Source organism: Lissotriton vulgaris, chromosome 3_1 (assembly GCF_964263255.1).
Source record: "Lissotriton vulgaris chromosome 3_1, aLisVul1.2, whole genome shotgun sequence".
Lineage (NCBI taxonomy): Eukaryota > Metazoa > Chordata > Amphibia > Caudata > Salamandridae > Lissotriton > Lissotriton vulgaris.
Genome location: NC_141689.1, coordinates 1,016,644,009 through 1,016,650,079, shown reverse-complemented (window position 1 = coordinate 1,016,650,079; position 6,071 = coordinate 1,016,644,009).

Below are 6,071 nucleotides of genomic sequence, written 5' to 3'. Positions count from 1 at the left end.
AACCCTTGAAGTTTGTGAAACTCGGCTAGTGTGCAAGATGCCTGGTCGCAGTACTTTGTTCAGTTGCTTTAGACCTTGTGGTGCGGATTCCCTGCTGGAGGACTCGTGTCCGATACCTCCGGTTGGAACTCCTACATATGACTTATATAGCAAACATGGGCTAGGCCCGATTGCTTTTAACGATTATTGGATCAAATATACAAAGAAAGACGGCGATCTTCGTTGGCCACCTCACGGTAGCTTCGAAGCGTCGATCTTAGATAATTTGGAAATAAAGTTGTTCGAACGTAAATCAAGGCCGGCCATGTTTGATGCCTTTCGGTTCTGGCGCAAAGAAGCCCGACAGAAAGAGATCAGACAAAATAAACGTAGTCAGCGAGATACTGTTGCTACTATAGTGAAGAAAGCTGAGCAGTTTCAGCGTGATAAGGAGGATAAGGATAAGGAAGTGTTTGAGAGATTACAGCGTATGTCCATAGACAAATGCTATCCTGTTTTGCCTACGGAGTCGGATAAGAAGGAAGAGGCAGTTGAGGATTCTTTAATGTCCTATCTTATGAAGTCGCCACCTCCGTACGTACAGGGTACCGCAGCTCCTGTGGTCCCTGCCGTACCTGTTCTTCCACCTGTTATTCCTCCACCAGTTCCTCAACCTGCACCTGCTCTTCCGACTGTTCCTGCTCCTTTGCCTATTTCTATTCCTACTGCTCCTCCGCTTCCACATACTCCTGTTCCCGCTACTGCTCACGCTACTGCTCCTGTGTTGTTAACCCCTGTTGCTGCTAACGTCTCTACTCCTTCTCTTGTTAGTCCTGTGTCTTACTCTTCTCCCTCTACTCGTAATCGTGATTCTCCCCTTGCGACAAACTTCTTTCAGTCGCTCGGACCTGTTTTTGGGTCTGCAGGTTCTGATGGTCCACAGAGACGTAGCCAGCTTCCTGGTAATAGAGAACGTGTTGCGCTATACAATATGGCGATGGGTTGGATGATAAACCCTGTTAGAAATCCACCTCGTGTTGTCCTCGAAACGTTTGATCAATTCAACATACCTACTCAGAGATATGTGTTTGATGAAATGTGCAAGTTCTTACATGATCAGATAGCGGCCAATGCGCCTGACGAGGTGCTGACCGCCCTGTCTGAACTCCGGCTTCAGTTCGCAACTGGACTGATAGTCGACACTAATGTCCGACGTGCTATTGAGCGGTTGCTATCTCTTCGTCCCGCTCCTATTCCTCATGCATTGTTCGTTGAGGACATTGAACAACGAGATGGGTCTGGCCAATATCCTATGCGTGAAGTTCCGCCAGTTTGGGTACCCGCTGATAATACTAATGCTAATGCTCCAATACCAGCACATTTCCAGAGAGTGTGGATACACCTCCCTTGGAAACGATCGGAAGTGCTTCAGGTGAAACAAACTTTGCCTGATCCTCGCAAAAATCCTGCGGGGTATTACAAAGAATTATCGCAGCTCGTAGACGCTACGATAATGAATCTGGCCGATATCGACATGTTGTTTGGCAATGTCGTACCGCAACCGGTATGGGCCAAGATTCGTCACCAAGATCACGCGAATGAATTAGGTGGTGATTGGGCTGCCATTACAGCGGCAGACGCTGGACAAGTGGCTGCTACTAAACCCGATCAGTTGATTGAACTTCTTCCCCAGCGAATCATTACATTAATGAAAACGCTTATGCCAGCTATGAGGGTAAATTGGGACAAGTTGTCAGCCTGTAAGCAGAAGAAAGATGAGAGTGTTTCAGACTTCTTTACGAGGTTCGAGGAAACATTCGTCGATCATAGTGGGCAGGATATGGGTACTGAGGGTGGACAGAGGTTGTTTGTGGATAAATTCGTATCGAACTTATTGCCCGACTTGAGCCATAAATTGAAAAATTCAGAAAGTTCATGGGCCGTTTCTACCTCAGCTCAGATATTGGCTACGGCACAATATTACGAAAATAGAGAAAAAGAGGAAAATGACCGTGCCGATAAAAAGACGAAAGAGCTGAAAACTAAAGTGTTGTTACAACAAGCATATCCGCCGCGTTCTAATCAGAATGCGCCTCAGCAGAATAGATCGCAGTCGCAATCGAATCGATCGCAGCCGCGTAATGATTCATCTTTTCAGAGATCTTCATTAGGGTACAATCAATGTGCTTATTGTAGACAGGAGGGACACATTAAATTCAATTGTCCTGCTTTAAATGACCGTAGTGGTGGTAATTCGTCTAGAGGAGGTCGTGGTGGTGCACAGCACGCATCACGTGGTAGAGGTCGTGGTGCTCAGAATGATCGCTCTGACCATTCATCAAATTCTAATAACTGTTTCGATCAACGTGGATCATCGCAAGGACGATCTGCGCAGTACAATGTAGACGATTATTACGTCGATCAGGGACCTGACGATAGTAATTACTAGGACAGCCAAAGACAAGGAGAGGGAGTGGTATCAGTTCCGGTTGATCAGAGAGGGCCTTACGTCGCAGTTGCTACATCGGGCGTCGTTGAGCCTTTTCTGTTGGACACTGGTGCAGCGAAAAGTTCTATCATGCATTCGAAACTCCCTGGCGCACCTTTGTCTGGCTTAACAAATGTTTCCGTTGGATTCTCTGGCGCCCCCGTTAGCAATCCAGTTTCGCGCCCTTTGCCCCTTAAAATTGGGCCACGTGAGCTCGAAGCTCCATTGATTTTGTCTACTGGTTGTGGCGAAAATCTTTTGGGTCTGGATTTGCTTAAACGCTTGTATGCGACTTTGTATTGTTCTCCTGCGGGTGTAAAGCTTACGTTCGGAGAGAGGGTAGTCTCTCCCATGTACTTGTCCCTCGATAAGCTTCCACCGGAATTGAGTTCTCTTCCTGCATCTTTGTGGGCGACGGGTCCAAATGACGTGGGCCTACTTGATATCTCCCCTTATGTTGTTCAGTTGAAATCGAATGTGCGATTGCCACGTATTCCCCAATATCGTATCTCCCTTGATGGTGAACGAGCTTTGTTAGCGATCATCTATGATTTGATCGAGAAAGATGTCATTGAAGAAACTCGGGGAAACGTGTGCAATAGTCCTGTACTGCCCATTCTTAAACGTACTGATCCTACCAAACCGCCTGTTTATCGTTTTGTTATCGATTTACGGGAGGTGAATAAAATTGTGGTTCCTCAATTCCCTGTTGTGCCTGACATTACGGCGCTACTGACTCTGATTCCAGCTACAGCTTCATGGTTTTCGGTGATTGATTTGAAAAATGCGTTTTTCAGCATCCCGATTGCCGAAGAGAGCAGGGACCTTTTCGGTTTCTCTCTTGGTGGACGTAGCTTCCGGTTCAAACGCGCTCCTCAGGGCTACTGTGAAAGTCCATCGATTTACAGTCAAGCTTTGAAGGGTCAACTAGATGCGTTTAGGTTGCCGGTTGGTGCGGCTTTAATCCAATACGTCGACGACTTATTGGTGGCTGCTGATACTCAGGACATTTGCAAAATTGCTACAGTGTCGTTGCTGCAACATCTCTGTGAGTTAAATCACAAGGTGTCACCTTCTAAACTCCAATATTGTTGTCAAGAAGTAACCTACCTAGGTCACTTATTGTCAAAGGAGGGAAGGAGATTGACCCCAGAGAGAATTGCAGCGATTGCGCGCATGGCTGTGCCACAAACCCAAAGAGATGTGCGTGCCTTTCTAGGTATCACATCGTACTGCAGGCAGTGGATTCCTAATTTTTCATTGCTAGCGAAACCATTGGTGGCTCTTACGTGCAAGGATGTTTCGACTCCTTTACCATGGACGGAAGAATGTCAGAAAAGTTTTTCTGAATTACGTGATTCATTGTGTTCGGCTCCTGTGTTAGGTACCCCTGATTACAGTAAACCGTTCACGTTATATGTTCACGAGAGGGAAGGTTGTGCTTTAAGCGTCTTAACGCAACCTTTTGGTGGTAAGCAACGTCCATGTGCATATTTTTCCTCGACCTTAGACCCAGTAGCTAGAGCATTGCCGAGTTGTTTGAGAGCAACTGCGGCAGCTGCGGTCTCCATCCGACAATCAGCAGGATTGGTCATGGATAATATGCTTACGGTGATGGTTCCGCATGCAGTCGATACTCTTTTGAACCGTACGAAAACTCAGCACTTGACGAGTGCGAGGTTATCTGGGTACGAATTGACGCTCTTGGCAAGCCACATTCAGATAAAACGTTGTAATGTCCTAAATCCGGCAACTTTGTTACCAATTAGTGCAGAGTCAGATGCAGTAACAGAACATGACTGTTACTTGCGGACAGAGGAGGAAACAAAAGGTCGTGTGGACCTTAAAAACACCCCATTGGAAGACCCGGATGGCATCCTGTATGTGGATGGGTCATGTTTTAAATTGCCGAATGGTGATGTGACTACTGCTTATGCTGTGGTGACATTGAATACTGTTGTTGAGACTGCGAGATTGAATCAGAATTCTGCCCAAGCTGCAGAGCTGATCGCTCTTACTAGAGCATGTGTATTAGCAAAAGGTAAACGTGTGAATGTGTACACCGATAGTCAGTATGCTTTCGGTGTAGCGCATAGTTTCGGACGATTGTGGCGAGAACGTGGTTTCTTGACGTCACATGGCACGAAAATACAGCATGGCCAGCTTGTGAACGATCTTTTGGATGCATTGACTTTGCCTGCTCAAGTTGCAATTGTTAAATGTAGTGCGCATCGTAAAGTGACGGATGATGTTGGTCGTGGTAATGCGTCTGCAGATGAGATTGCTAAGGAGACTGCCCGGAACCTTAGCACTCGAATGTATGTGACGAATTCGGTTAGGTGGCCTACAGAATCAAGTATGTGTGAGAATACTATAGAGAGTGTGAAAGCAATTCAGAATGAGGCCACCGACACTGAAAAGATGAAGTGGAAAGAAAGTACGGGAAGGTTGGATGTGAATGGTTGCTGGATTGATTTGTCAGATCAGAAAAGATGGATGTTGCCTGATGCGTATGTACTGGCCGTTGTGCAAATGGCACATGGGTTAGCACATATTAGCGCGAAAGGTATTTGCAAGTTGTTGGCTGATGTGTGGAAGAATGATGGAATTACTAAGTGTGCTGAACGTTTGGTGAAGAATTGTATGGTGTGTATAATGTACAATCCTGGCAAAGGAACCCCAACTCCCCCTGGCAGTTTTGCTCCTCCTTTGTATCCCTTTGAGGTGATCCAATTGGACTTCATCCATATGGAGCGATGCAATAACCTGAAATACGTTTTGGTTGTGGTTTGCGCATTCTCCCGATGGATCGAGGCCTATCCCCTCAAAGACAATACTGCTTTGTCTACTGCGAAAATCCTACTGAAGGAATACTTTCCTCGGTATGGAATGCCTAGAGTCGTGTGGTCAGATAACGGAAGTGAGTTTGTTGGAAGTGTGATGAAGAGTGTGTGTAAGGGCCTTGGAATAAATCAGAAATTCCATAGCGCCAATCATCCCCAGTCAGCTGGATTGGTTGAAGGGTACAATGGCACCCTTAAACTAAAATTAGCGAAGATTCAAGCTACGACTGGACTTTCGTGGCCTGATGCTTTGCCTCTAGCATTACTGTCAACTAGGGCGACTGTACACTCCCGAATAGGGCTCAGTCCCTATGAAATAGTGTTCGGCCGTCCTGCGAATGTGTGGGGGGTTCCTAGGCCAGGAATATTCTCTGATCTTGAGTTTCCGATGTTGATTGATTACTTACATGACTTGACTGCTAAACTGAGGTTAATTCATCAACAGGTTTACGACGCCTTGCCGACGCAGACGGAGGGTCCAGGCCACCAGCTCCAGCCCGGAGATTGGGTGGTTACCCGAAATTTTTCACGAAAAAACAATCTGGACCCTCGCTTCACCGGACCTTACCAGGTGCTCCTGGCCACGAGGACTGCCGTTCGTCTTGAGGGGCGGAAAAATTGGGTACATGCTACCCATTGTAAGCGAGTCCCTATTCCTTTGTCGGCAGACCCGTGGGTAAGGAAAGGCATTGCGTCAACAGAAACAGAAACATTGCCGGCGTTTGTACCTTTTAGCGACGCACAGCTTGTTGGAGAACCCT